The following is a 15873-nucleotide window of genomic DNA, read 5'->3' as shown; positions in this document are numbered from 1 at the left end:
AAATTAAAACCAGCGCATCAACAATCTCACCAGCTGCTTCTTTCCAGACCTTTAGGGTGAAGTCCATTCGGACCTGGGGCTTAGTCTGCCCTCAGCCCCAACAATTAGCTCAACACCACTTCCCTGGTGATTGTAATTTTCCCGGGTTCCTCCTCCCTTTACAGTTATATGCGGGTTGTTACTTGTGCACTTTATAGTGAAGACCGAAGCTAAACACGTGTTTAATTCATTCGCCATCTCCCTACTTTCCATTATAAATTCCCCAAACACACTCCCTGTAGGACCAATTCTCACTTTGTTAACTATTTTCTGATTTAAATATCGATAGCATCTCTTACTCTCTGTCTCTATATTACTAGCGAGCTTTCTCTCACACACTCATTTTTCTCTCTTCATTAATATTTTTCTCATCCTCTGCTGTTCCTTCTGTTCTTTCCAATCTTCTGACCTGCCACCCATCTTTGCGTAATTATATATTTATTCTTTAAGTGTGATACTGTCTTTAACTTTTGTAGTTAACCACAGAGGGTGGGTCCTCCCCTTGGAACTTGTCTTTCTGATTGGAATGTATCTATTCTGTGCATTCTGAAATATCCCTTTAAATGTCTGCCACTGAACCTCTCTTGACCTGTCCCTTAACTTTGTTTGGCAGTTCACTTTAGCTAGCTCCACTTTCATGTCCTCATAATTGCCCCAATTTAAGTCTAAAATCCCAGTTTTAGGCGCACTCATTTCCCCCTCAAAATGAATGTACAATCAAGTAATTTTATGATCGTTGCATCCTAGGGATGAATTCACTGTGAGGTTATTAATTAATCCTCCCCATTCACTCTTTACCAGGTTCAGTATAGCCTGCTCTCCGGTTGGCTCCTGAAGGTGCTCTTCTAAGAAACGACCCCAAAAACATTCCATGAACTCTACAACTACGACATCTTTGCCCATCTGATTTTTCACCAAAAGGTTCAGACCCTCCCATTAAAAATAGCAACACAGGTTAACAAGAAAATATAAATTCAAACAAAGCATTGGGCTTTATTTCTAGAGGAATGGAAGTGAGAGGATAAAAACACAAAGAGGATTGGAATACTGTAACAATGCTGACGGGTCGCTCAAATGTCAGCAACTCGGTGAAGTCTGTTTATGTTCAAGTAGTTCAATAGAAAACAGAGAAATATCGAGGCATGTGACGTGATACACCCATTACCAAACGCGTTCAATGAACAGCTCAACTCTTGCCTTTATCAGCCGATTCCATTGCTAAAATACAGAGGCTCCATGGAATGGAGAGATCACTCAACAAATAAAAAAACATAGAACCAACTTACTTCATTCCGGTTAGTGACCCGCAGTCAGCACAATTCTACACTGACAGATATCCCCAGTAATACATGGTCGGTTGGATCAGGTATTGAACTTTGGATAGTGACCCATACTCAGAACAATTCCCCAATGACAGATACTCCGAGTACTACAAGCTCATTGGGGTCAGATTTCACCATTTCACCATTGGTTAGTGACCCATACTGAGTACAATTCTACACTGACAGATACTCCTCGTAATACATGGTCACTGGGGTCAGGTATTCAGCTCTAAAAGTGATCCAAACCCAGTGTGAATTTACTCTGATTCCCACTAATACCTCCCTTCAGGGAATCTGACTTCACTGACTTCAGGTTCAACATTACACAATATTCCACTAAAATCAATAACATGATCATTCAGAAAGTCTCTCAGTTACAGAAAGATGTTTATTAACTTTTAAGGAAATGGATTGAAAATGCAGAGAACTCAAGACATTTGACTGAGGCAAATGAAATCACTGATCAGGTGTCTGTATAGTGGTGAACACTAGATCAGTAAGTAACATTCTCAGTCACAGAGTAAAACCAGAATCCAGCTCACACACACATTTACACAACTTCAATGGTTATAGACATTCACCAGGAACTCCAATAATAGCGAGGAAGGTGTAATATATTTTTTTAGCCATTTGAATCGGCAGATGCATTGTCAGTGTGAAGTGATGTGTCCCTTTGGGCTGCAGGCAATCTCTGTTTTCAACTCTGAGGCGATACATTCCCAAAGCCTTTCATTTATACCCTGTGGGATCACCTCTGGGGATATGGAGATTGGAGCATCCTTCAACTTTGCTTTCAACAATGAAGAAACAGATTGTGACATGGAGTTCGGTGATGGAACATGTTTACTCCTGACATTGAACTGCCACATCCCAAAGACTGGACAATGTGGAGCACATTGTTTAAATAAAATGAGAAGCTGTATTCTCCCACCAATGGCGATGTCACCTCAAACAACACATCAGCCCCAACCCTGGGTCTCATATTGTTTCAGTGACATCCTTCACTTGACTGTGACCCATTCAGTAATTACATTCCAAATGTTCGAGTGTCTCTCTCAGAGCTGTTCCACTACACTCTGGGATGTAGCTGCCCTCTTTCAATGTGGACGTTCAGTGAAATGATGGAAGTTCGTTAGTTTTGATTATTCATTGTAGAATTCAAACCATAATGGACCTGAAGCTAATTCAAGAGGCGCAAAATGCTTCAACATCTCAACCCAATACAGCAACTCAAACTGGTCAATGTCTTTAACCCAATGGAACAGTACAGTCCTTCCAACACATAACAAACACATCAACTGATACAGCCCGAGAACTGGTAAAGATGCAACAATGGATGCAGACCCTCAAACTGGTACAGATCCTCCAACCGTGATGGTTTCTGATTCCTTTTTGTGATTCTCTTCTCTGGCTGCTTTTTCTGACATTTTCATTCTGACTTTTCATTGGCATTTTCACAAGATGCACAGCAGAATTTCACCAAGGCTCCTTCGACAGCACCTTCCAAGCCCATGACCTCTACCCTCTCGGAGGACAAGGGCAGCAGACACATGGGGAACACCAGCACCTGGAAGTTCCCCTCCGAGCCACTCACCATTCTGACATGGATATATATCAGCCGTTCCTTCACTGTCGCTAGGTCCAAATCCTGAAACTTCCCTCCCTAACAGCGCTGTGTGTGTACCTACACCACATGGGACTGCAGCGGTTCAAGAAGACAGCTCACCACCACCTTCTCAAGGGGCAATTAGGGGTGGGCAATAAATGCTGGGCCCAGCCAGCGACGCCCACGTCCCGTGAATGAATTTTTAAAAATGTGAGTGTTTTGTGACTTTTTTACAACTCTATTTTCAGAATTTATTTGACACAAGTTCTCCCCTGAGCCTCAATTTGTGGGGGGCGCTGTCACTACATTTTTTTGTGTGCGCTGTAATTTCGGGACGCTCCCTCAATTTTTCCCTCCCCTCAATATTTTGGGTGCTCGCTCATTTTTGGTGTTCCCTTCCGAAATATCCAGCCCCACCACTAACATTTAAGGCCCTTCTATGAATGCTGTAGCCTTCACTCTTTGCCTCACACCCACCCCGCCCCCCACACAACTTGGAGCCTCCATTTAAAGCCATCTGCATTTTCCTGTCTCCCTCAAGTTAAGGGCCCCCCCCACTGCCTTCAATTTTTTCCCTCCTTTTTTTTTCCCGCTTACACACTTCCCCCTGTGTCAAAGTTTGGGTTTTCCCACCCTCAGTGATGGGGAACCCCCTCAATATTGTGGGACTCTCCCGCACGGCTGCCGCTCCTCTATTTTTGGGTGACCCGTCAATTTACAGGGGTGCACCACAAATTTTGGGCCACTCTTTAAATTGGGCCAGTCCACATTTTGGCCCCACCATTCCGGCCCCCACACCACCCCCCAAAATCTTCCCTCCCAACCCCGCCCCTGCCACACCCTCAATTTACGCAGCATTTTTCAGGCCCGCTCGATCGTTCCTGACTTTCCTTCTGACATATTTTCCTGACAATTTGTGCTCCCGCCTCAGTTTTGGGGTTCCCTCACCTCATTTTCAGGGGGCCACCATCATTTTTTTTCCACATGCGCTGCAATTTTTGACCACCCTCTGAATTTTCCTATCCACTCGATCAATATTTGGAGAGTACACCTCAACTTGTGGGGCACACGTCCTCAATATCTTCCCCCCACCTCAAAGTGGCAGGCCAGCTCCTGCTCCCCTGCCCCCCATCCCTCACCCAGGCAAGTGTTCAGTATTCCACCACACTCCTGACTTGTGTCTTGTCGATGGTGGACAGGCTTTGGGGAGTCAGGAGGTGAGTTACTCATCGCGGTATGCTTCAGTATAACAGGAGTCGCTAATAGTGCTGAACATTGTGCAATCATCAGTGACCATCCCCACTTCTGACTTTATGATGGAATGAAGGTCATTGATGAAGTAGCTGAAGATGGTTGGGTCATGGACAGTACCCTGAGGAACTCCTGCAGTGATGTCCTGGAGCTGAGATGACTGACTTCCAACAACCATCTTCCTTTGTGCTCGGTATGACCGCAACCAGCGATGAGTGTTCTCCCCTGATTCCCATTGATTCCAGTTTTGCTCGGGCTCCATGGTGCAACACTCGGTCAAATGCTGCCTTGATGTCAAGGGCAGTCACGCTCACCTCACTGTTTTTGATAACGGCACGTCATTGACCAGTGCTGAGTTTCAACGGTTTATAAGCCTCAATGGTATCACTCATGTAAAAACTGGGCTCCCTCACCCTTCTCCTAACGGACTGGCTGAAAGGGCAGTTCAAACTTTCAACGCAGGCTTGAAGAAGCTAACTGGAGATTCCTTAGCAACCAACCTTGGCCGCTTTCTTTTCCATTATAGGTCCACCCCTCACACAACAGCAACTGTCTCAGCTGCGGAGTTATTGTCGAAACACCGTCTCAGGACCAGATTGAGCTTTATAATACCGAATTTAGAGGGGAAGGTGGAAAGGAGCCAGGGAAGACAGAAAACTAGACACGACTGACACAGTCGCAGGACGAAATTTACCGTGGGAGAGATGGTATCCGTGAAAATCTTCGGGGAAGGACCAAAGTGGTTACCGGGGAAATAACTGCGGTGACTGGACCTCTCTCTTACCACGTGGGGGTGGCAGACTGAGTCACACGGAGACAAGGTGGACTATTCAAGGAAGAGAGAGACAAGTAACCATGATTTGGTTCCAGCAGTGACCATGAATGGGTCAGCATTTCCTGTTGACTGAACTCAACCCCAGACTGACATGTCTGACCCTATAAGGGTTAAGGATGCAGAACTGCAAGTGCCACCGAAACACCGGATGTTCAAGCAACTCCGGAAAAGGGGATTCCTGACAAAGAATCTGAAGTTGTGGAGCTGAGACGTTCCACACGTACCAGGAAACCACCTGAAAGACTGAACTTGTAATTTCCTTACCCAGTGTAAATACTTTGCTGCCTTGAGAAAGTTGTACATGTAAATATAAAACCTACATCCAAGTACAAGGTGTGGAATGTGGTAATCGTGCTTTTATTTAGTGTGTAATATACCGTTATGAAAAATGCTTGTTAAGGGAGATCACATGATCTTTAGTAGCGAATAGGAGAGTAGCGTGGGCTACCTTAGCTGTTCGTAATTAGTGTTCAGTAGTGTGGAGATAGAGTTTGAGTTGAAAGCACACATGTGGTTGCTGCTGATCACCTTTGTAAATAAAGTTAAGGTTTCCACCTACGAAGTGTCTGCAAATCAACTCTATCAATAGCAGCAACTCGGCCACTACTCACAACATCTCCCTCAACCGTCTACTCTCCAAGGAGAAGAGTTTCATCTTCTCCAATCTCTCTTCATAACTGAAGTTCCTCTTCCCTGGAATCATTCCGGTGAATCTTTTCGGCATTCTCTCCAATTCCTTCATGTCCGTCCTGAAGTGAGGGGCCCACAACTGGACACAATACTCCAGCTGAGGTTGAACTTGTGTCACCTACAAGTTCAACATAACCTCCTTGCCCTTGGGCTCGATGTCCCTTTTAATAAATGCTCCAATGCCGAATGCTTCGTTAACCAGGATCTCGACCTGTCCTTCCACCTTCGCTGACTCATGCACATATATTCCCGGAACCCTCTATTATTGGAGACGTGCCCTTTATTTTATATTCCCTCCCCATGTTCTGCCTAACAAAAGGAAATACTCGATATTTTTCTGCATTAAACATCAGTTGCCACTTGCCTGCCCATTCCACCAAATTCCCTACGTCCTGGCAGGTGGAAATTTTGGTGAAATATCCACTTAAACCCATTATTCAATTAATGAAGAAACAGAACAAATGAGAACAGACCAGAGGCGCCTCCCAGCGTTTCCAGCCCATGAGTGGAATGTTTATCCACAAACACCCAATCAGTTAAGGCCAGCCTGAGACGGACAGCCGCCCCATCCAATCAGGGGATTTCCCACTCTTCCGGACTGTGAGACCTCCAATCAGAGCGTTCGGTATATGACTGACAGCTGATTAAACCAATGGAAAGTGCCTAAGTTGCGACCTATTATCTCCCCAGTCAAGAGCACCAGAAAACGCTGTCTCATGGACAAAAGGACGAAGGCAGCATTGAGCTCCGGACCCATATCTGCTTTTGCCTTCTCTCTGAACAGAAACATTGAAGACATTAATGATTCAGGGGGGCAAGAAATTGAAGCTCGGATGATGAAACGTATGAAAACTGTCAGGGGCGGGAGTTTTTCCTGAAATACTTGCCTGGTGGCTGATAGCGCCTTGACCCTGAGGCACTAGCGCACACACCAAGGTGACCACGATGACCTCGCAGGTATGTGACACTTCGAGACCAGCGTGGGATGCTCAGGTTTAATTGAGGTTGAGTGACCCAAACTCATTCTCTGATGTGGCATCTCCATGGCCAATTGGTCAATAGAGAAAGAGTGGATGCCCTTTGACCTGTCAGGAGTGTCAAATCCTGTGAACACGTGACAGGGCTTCATTACTGGAATTCCATATGTGATGCCGCTGTCTCTCCCTCACTGTTGACTGCATTCCCAAATTCTACATTCCGATGTGTTACTCTGGAGGAGCAGCGACGGTGATGTGAAGCCACTGAGTTCTGGGCAGCCCATTGACAGCGCTAATGAAGCCAGAGGCTTTCAGTGCCGTTCATGACAAGGAGGCTTTCCTCCTGAAGCTTGGGGCAGCCGTCGCAAAGTCTCAATGGGGAAAGGTCGCTGTCTAAGACCTTTCTGCCCACAGTGCACCGAGGGGCTGGGAGCTGTTGAGAGCCCCTCAGGCTGTACAGCTCACAATGAATGTCTGCAAATGATTGTAATATTCATTTATTGTATTGATGCACCTCGTGTTACACGTTGTAAAAGTAGAACCTGATTGTATTTTTGTGAGTGTGATTTTGAAAAGGTTTGGAAGGTTCTTCCAGATATTTTGTGAATAAAGTATATATTTGCAAAAAAAAAGCTTTCCTCCTTTCTTTCTAAGCAGACTACTGCTCACTCCTGCATCAACCAAAGGAGAGACGGCATACTCCTCCAGCCCCTACAATTCACCCTATCTTTGTAACCTCCTCCAGCCCCTACAACTCACCCTATCTCTGTAACCTCCTCCAGCCCCTACAACACATCTAACCTCGGTAACCTCCTCCAGTCCCTACAACTCACCCTATCTCTGTAACCTCCTCCAGCCCCTACAACACATCCTATCTCGGTAACCTCCTCCAGTCCCTACAACTCACCCTATCTCGGTAACCTCCTCCAGTCCCTACAACTCACCCTATCTTTGTAACTTCCTCCAGCCCCTACAACTCACCCTATCTCTGTAACCTCCTCCAGCCCCTACAACACATCCTATCTCGGTAACCTCCTCCAGTCCCTACAACTCACCCTATCTCGGTAACCTCCTCCAGTCCCTACAACTTACACTATCTCTGTAACCTCCTGCAGCACCTACAACTCACACTATCTCTGTAACCTCCTCCAGCCCTTAAAACCCTCCCTATTCCTGTAACCTCCACCAGCACCTACAATCCTCCCTATCTCTGTAACCGCCACCAGCCCCTCCAATCCTCCCTATATCTGTAAATTCCTACAGCCCCTGCAACACTCCCTATCTCTGTAACATCCTCCTGCCGCTAAAACCCTCCCTATCTCTGTAAACACCTCCAGCCCCTACAAATCTCCCTATCTCTGTAACCACCTCCAGCCCCTTCATCCCTCCCTACCTCTACAACCCCCTCCAGTCCCGACAACCCTCCCTATCTCTGTAACCTCCTCCAGCCCCTACAATCCTCCCTATGTCTGTAACCTCCTCCTGCCCCTACAACCCTGCCTATATCTGTAAACTCCTCTAGCCCCTACAACCATCCCTATCTCTGTAACCTCCTCCAGCCCCGACAGCCCTCCCTATCTCTGTAACCTCCTCCAGCCCCTACAACCCTCCCTATCTCTGTAACCACCTCCAGACCCTACAACCCTCCCTACCTCTGAAACCTCCTCCAGCCCTTACAATCCTCGCTATCTCTGTAACTTCCTCCAGCCCCTACATCCCTCCCTACATCTGTAACCCCCTCCACACCCTAAAATCCTCCCTATCTCTGTAACTTCCTCCAGCCCCTACAATCCTCCCTATCTCTGTAAACTCCTCCATCCCCTACAATCCTCCCTATCTCTGTAAACTCCTCCAGCCCCTACAACACTCCCTATATCTGTAACCTCCTCCAGCCCAGACAGCCCTCCCTATCTCTGTAACCTCCTCCAGCCCCTACAAAACTCCCTATCTCTGTATCTTCCACCAGCCCCTACAACCTCCCTATCTCTGTAACCACCTCCAGCCCCTACAACCCTCCCTATCTCTGTAACCTCCTCCAGCACCTACACCACTCCCTATCTCTGTAACATCCTCCAGCTCCTACTACCCTCCCTATCTCTGTAACCTCATCCAGCCCCTACACCCACTCCCTATCTCTGTAACCTCCTCCAGCCCCTACACCCCTCCCTATCTCTGTCACCTCCTCCAGCCCATACAACCCTCCCTAACTCTGTAACCCTTCTCCAGCCCCCTACAACCCTCCCTGTCTCTGGAACCTCCTCCAGCCACCTGCCGCCCTCCGAGATATCCTTACATCTCTAATTCTGGCCTCTTGAACATCCCGAATCATAACCGCTCGCACATTGGCGGGCTGTGCCTCCAATCGCCTGGGCCCTTCAGTTCTGGAATCCCCACCCCCAAATCTCTCCGCCTCTTTCTCCCTCACTTCCATGCTTTGGGGCCCTCCTTTAACCAACCTCTTTGAACCGAGGTTTCCTGTTGAAACCTGAGGCACTGGACAGGTTTCAACAAGAAACAGACACACTTGATGGCAGAGGAGTTGTCATTTGCTACATTCTTGAGCTGGGTTCCTCGACCAGAAGCCCCGCCCTTGGATTACCCGCGCTTGGAGCTTATTGGTCACCAACCACATCACGTGACCCCTGATAGACAGGAGGTAGAGGCTGTACCTTCAGATGCCACAGATCTGGTCACTGGAGCTCATATCTCCTCATCGGCCTCACTGGTTTAATTTGTTTTATAATGTTCCTTTGCAGCGCCCTGGGACATTTCCTGATGTTTAGGGTGATACGTAAACTGGAAGTTGTTGTTGCTATGAAACTCTTTGGAACATTCTGGCGCGCTGAAGGACTCTGTACCCAGGAGAGAGTTCTGTCTTTCTGTTTGGCAGGACAGGGTTGGGATATTTCCACCCCCACCCCCTCAGTGGTGAGGCGGTGGGTGGCGGGAGTGGGAAGATGTCACCTCCCAAAGGCAGCAGAAGAGCTGAACTTGGAAGAAAATTCAGCCATGTCTTATTTCACGCCAGGGGAGAGATTGGGACAACATTTCGCCCATGCCCCTGGAGGTAGAGTTGGGAGGAACACGTTGTTTGAGGTAATTTTGGGATGAGTACGGGGGCGCTTGGAGAGGGGAGAATCTCACAGTCTCCGAGGGTCTGCAGGGAAGAGCACACGCCTGCGATAAACATCGAGCCCATCGTGCGCTGTGTCTGATTGGGCGAAAGACGGGACTCAAAGTTACGGAGACATCACCAAGTACAACGCTGAGCTTGACCTCAAGAGCTTTCACTATCCCCGAACTATCTCTCCATAGACACTGAGAGGTTATTCCAGAGAATCCCGGGTTTTTTGGAGGATGCATGAATCCAACGGGCCAAAGAGACGAGATTCGGGAGATTCACTTCCAGGTCCCTCCATAGGGGAAAGGGCCGGGAAGTTTGTAAATAAGACATTCCTTTTGCCAATTACAACTTACAGTGTGGCCGTCTGCACATACTCATTGAAGGAAAGGCAAGAGGGAGCCTTACTTCCTCATGATGAGAACTGTGGGGTCAGGCGGGTGTTGCATCTTAACCCTCCACTCGAGCTGTATTGAAAGAGTTGAGGTGGGGCTGGGGAGGGGCGAGTTTGGTCCTTTGACAGTTCACAAAAAGAAATTTCCCTGCCGGGTCTGTTTTCTGATCACCATGGAGACCATGGTCACTCTGGGTAGATCAGGATTATGTCTCTACAAGTGCTGCTGCATGAAAAATTCACCCACCCCCCCTCTCAATCTCCCCAACCCTCAACCCCCATCCCATCTACTGAACACCCCCCTGACCCCGTCCCCACACTCCCACCTCCCCTTCACACACCACCAGCTCTCCTGTTCCTAAAGATCAAAACACTGCCCTCACCAAAATCTCCAAACCATCCCCTTTCCAAACCGACTTAGAAAGCTTGAAGGGGTGAATGGCCTCCTCCTGTTCCTGTGTAACAGGCTGGTGATTGGGGGTGTGGTGGGTAAATGGCCTCCTACTCTTCGTGTGTAACAGTCTGGTGAAAGGGATGAATGGCCCCTTCCTCTTACTGTGAAAATACACGAGGGGATTTATTGCCTCCCGTTAATGTGTAACAGACTCCAACACAGGCCAGACCAGGTAAGGATGGCAGATTTCCTTTGCTAGAGAACACCTGGTCTTCCTGGTGGTGACAGTTGGACAGTAGAGGGGCAGTTGTCAGAGAAGAACACTGATTGGCATTGATGAATCTGACTGTGATCTCCCGGGACTCGAAAAGCAAGTCTATCAGGGAGTTGGAAAATTCCTGCCATGTGACCAGATGTTTGTACACTGTGATCCATCAACCGTGACCAGGTGTATGTACACTGTGCCTCATCTACCGTGGTCAGGTGTATGTACATTGTGCTCCATCTTCCGTGACCAGGTGTATGTACACTGTGTTCCATCTACTGTGACCAGGTGTGTATACACTGTGCTCCATCTACCGCGACCAGGTGTATGTACACTGTGCCCTATCCACCGTGACCAGGTGTATGTACATTGTGCTCCATCTACTGTGACCAGGTTTATGTACACTGTGCCCCATCTACCGTGACCAGGTGTCTGTACATTGTCCCCCATCTACCGTGGCCATGTTTATGTATACTGTGCTCCATCTACTGTTACCAGGTTTATGTACACTGTGCTCCATCTACCGTGAACAGGTGTATGTACACTGTGCCCCATCTACTGTGACCAGTTGTATGTACAATGTGCTCCATCTACCATGACCAGGTGTATATACACTGTGCTCCATCTACCATGACCAGGTTTATGTATACTGTGCCACATCTACCATGACCAGGTTTATGTACACTGTGCTCCATCTACCGTGACCAGGTGTATGTACACTGTGCTCCATCTACCGTGACCAGGTCTATGTACACTGTGCTCCATCTACCGTGACCAGGTGTATGTACACTGTGCTCCATCTACCATGACCAGGTGTATGTACACTGTGCTCCATCTACCATGACCAGGTGTATGTACACTGTGCTCCATCTACTGTGACCAGGTGTATGTACACTGTGCTCCATCTACTGTGACCAGGTGTATGTACACAGTGCCCCATCTACCGTGACCAGGTGTATGTATACTTTCCTCCATCTACCGTGACCTGGTGTGTGTACGTTGCGCTCTGGCTACCACACAGATACTCACACACACACACACACACACACACACACACGCTGGGTTTTAATTTAATTGCAGACAGTCCGTCTGGAACTTTTGTGTTATCAATAGTGAAGCTGGGTTCGAAATGCTAAATACGTAAACATGGCTGAAGTTTTGGAATGTGAGGTGTAAGAAACATTACATTTTTAGATAAACCAGAGTAGCTTGAAATTCAAAGAAATGGTAAGGTGTTACAATTATCCAAAACAAGTTAAGCCAAACAGCGTGATTATTTTTTCCAAACGTTACTGATAAGTTAAGTTAAGGAATCTCACTGGAAATATCCCTGTCCAGGGTATTGTGTGATTTGCCTGAGTCTGTTGAAATCTGTTTCGGATTACTGCTGGTATAACTGGGAGCTAGGTTAATTTGATTTAAGATTTATTATAGTAGTGTTTTGTAGGCCTACGTATGAGATTAAAATATTTTCTGCCATTAATTAATGGTTAATTTAGTTTTGTAGAAAAAACCTCTAAGACTGGGTGGCCTCATTACGACTGAATTCAAGGCAGGCATCTCGAAATAAACATACAAATTGTAAAGCAGCTGCGGCAGCTGTTTGAAGTTCCCCTCTAGGATTTGAACAGCTCGCTATTTTCTATTAGTTGGGCCACAACACACACACACGCACGCACGCACAGAGAAACACACACACACACATATAAACATGCACACAGACACAGGCATGCACACACACACACGCCCAAACACAGCCCTGATCTTCAGCAATCTCCCATTGCCCCTCAGGCCTTCACCACCATCCAATAGGATCATGGCTGATCTGATTGCAATCTCCCCGCTAACTGCAACAAACCTCCGCCACCTTGTTTATCCAGACTCTTTCTAACTCCACCTTCAATCAGTCAAAGGCCCTGCTTCCACCGCCCTTAGAGGAAGGGACTTCCAAAGACTCACTCACCTCTGAGAGAAAGAAAAATCTCCTAATTTCTGTTTTACATGGGCGACCCACTTATTTTTAAACAGTGACCCCCTTCGTTCCAGAATCTCCCACAAGAGGAAACGTCCTCTCCACATCACCCCCTGTCAAGGAACCCTCAGGATGTTTCATGTTTCAATCCAATCAATATTCAAAAAGTCATAATCACACACAATCACTATTCACCAGTGTATAAGCTGGTATTTAATTACTAAATGTGAATTGATAACCAATGCAGAGGAATAAAGTTGCTGTTCTATGCTTTATTGGACATGATAAATGATCCACAGGGTCTACACTTAGATCTTCCTTGTTAAAGTGAGCTTGGCAGCCAACACTCCGAGGGGTAAAGTGACTGCGAATTGTGAATTGGATATTATGATGATTACACAGAATATAAACTTGCAGCTCATTGTTATAGGGGGCTTGAAAACACCACGTGGGGAGAAAATGCAGACAGTTCTGACTTGGAGTTATATGCCAGTAACATTGGAAGCGCTGTGGACTGTGAGGAGGACTGTCCCGAATTTCAAAAGGACATCGGGCAAGTTGGTGCAATGAGCCGTCAGTGGGCGGGTGAAGTACAACGCAGAGACATGAGAAGTGAATCAATTTGGTATAATCGTATAAAATAGAGGGTGCGACTGTAAAGGGGGTGCAGGAGCAGAAGGACCTTGGGGTACATGTGCCAGAGTCATTGAAGGTGGCAGGGCAGGTTGAGAGTGCGCTTAGTGAAACTTACCTGGGTTTCATTAATATGTGCATGGAGTACAAGAACATGGGTTGTGGCTGAACTTGGAAAGACAGTAGCTCTTTTCCGATTTTTATTCTTTCATTGGATGTGGGCATTGCTGGCTAGGGCTGCTTTTATTGCCCATTCCTATTTTCCCCCTTGAGAAGGTGGTGGGGGTGAGCTGCATTCTTGAACCGCTGCAGTCCCATGTGGTGTAGGTACACCCACAATGCTGTTAGGGAGTGATTTCCAGGATTGTGACCCAGCGGCAGTGAAGGAACGGCCGATATATTCCCAAGTCTGAATGGTGAGTGGCTCGGAGGGGAACTTCCAGGTGGTGGTGTTCCCCATGTTTCTGCTGCCCTTTTCCTTCTACGTTGTAAAGGTCGTGGGTTTGGAACATGCTGTCTAAGGAGGCTTGGTGAGTTTGTGCAGTGCATCTTGTAGATGTTACGCTCTGCTGCCACTGTGGTGGATGGGGTGCCAAACAAGCGGGGCTCCTTTGTCCTGGATGGTGTCGAGCTTCTCGAGTGTTGTTGGATCTGTACACATCCAGGCAAGTGGGGAGTATTCTCTCCGAAACTGTTCCCATCCGTGACAGGTTCGGGGGCCAGAGGGTACAGATTGAATGCAATTAGTAAAAGAGGTAAATACGATGTGAGGAGAAACCTTTTCACACAGCGAGTGGTTAAGGAATGGAAATCACTGCCTGAAAGTGTGGTAGAGGCAGGTACAATTGAAGCATTTAAGGAGGAAATTAGACTCTTATCTGCTGGGCTACAAAGAGGAGGTGGGATAATGTCAACGAGGGAACTGCTCATTGGGAAGCCAGAGGCAGACAAGATGGGCCGAAAGACATCATTCTGCAACTTGTGATCAGCACAGATCATGGCCCCAAATTACTTGCGGACATATTGAAGTTTAAAGTAAGGAATGTGCTTTTTAAAAAAGGACCTACAAACAAAAGTTGGCCGGGACTGTAAAGTCCCCATTCGAAGGGAAATTCCTATGTGGATTACAGTTGGTCAACTAACCGAAGAATGGAATGTCACACCAAAAATTCGTCAAGGCCGACATCAGACAGAGGCACTTCAAAGGAGGAGATGCAAAGCAAAATAAAAAAAAAAGGATCACTCTCTCAACATGAACCATATCCTGTTGAGTTTTCTCCCAGACTGTGGAAAGGATCTGAGTTAAAATAAAGCAGTTTCTGGGCCAATGACATGTTTGTTCTATTTTCTTTCCCTTCCAGGAATACACATGAAAAGAGGTTAAAAAGCCAACTGCAACCCTGGTCGGTGTGTGCTAGTTTTGATGTTCCTGGCCTGGTGTGGGAGGATGTGCTGTGAAGGTCACAGCTGAAGAACATCAACCAGGCATCCCTGCACTTGTGGGTAAAGAAGTCCATTCTCTCTGATCGCAGGGACAAAGTCACAATCAGCAAAGCCACAGCAGAAACGGAAAACAGGACAACCCCTTTCAGCCAACCTGCAGGACTGAGAATCCCCAAACCCACTGCACAACTGGCAAAGTCAACTCTTCCAGAATCACCCAACTTAACGGCCGCAACGCTTCACCTCACGGACAAGACAAAGACTCAATCGTATATTTTACTAAACTTTTACTTTTGGACTCAAGACTCATTTCTAATCCATGTGTTTGTGCGTGTGTGTGTGTTGCATTTATATTATTTTTGCTCTCCTTATATTAATTAATATGCTCACTCTTTCTTTAAATCAAGAGAGCCTGGTTAAATTGGCTCCTTTGAAAACATCAATACATTTGAACTGGGAAAACTACCAAGAGGGAAGGGGACATTTTTAAGGAGCAACCGAGAGGGTTGATGAACGAATGGGACCCAGTTGGTCCCTCCACACCCGGGAACAGAACAACTTGGGGTCCCTCCTCTGGGATTCTAAGAAATTGGGGCAACCTCGCCTGTGGACTGGTCGTAACAGCTTAAAGAATTCTGTGATTCTGCTATTTTATTTGGTGCTGGCTCTTCCCTGGGTCCCGCTTCTCTCACCCTCTAAACATCAGGAAAATATAGTTGCCCGACCCTAATACTCAGCGTGTCTCTGCTTTAAGAGGCGTTGCTCCCGGCTTCCGTCAGGAGCCGGCGACATGACGTCATGACGCTGGGCGGTGACCCTGTGGGAATTCCACTCCAGGGCTGCAATCACGCTTGGTTCACAAGCCTCAAGGGCACCCTCGGATTGGCCTGCAGGACTGTCAATCACACTGTGTCTTTGGTGGGGATGGGGG

The sequence above is a fragment of the Cetorhinus maximus genome, unplaced genomic scaffold (assembly GCF_964194155.1).
Source record: "Cetorhinus maximus unplaced genomic scaffold, sCetMax3.hap1.1 HAP1_SCAFFOLD_197, whole genome shotgun sequence".
Classification (NCBI taxonomy): domain Eukaryota; kingdom Metazoa; phylum Chordata; class Chondrichthyes; order Lamniformes; family Cetorhinidae; genus Cetorhinus; species Cetorhinus maximus.
This window is presented reverse-complemented; position numbering follows the sequence as displayed.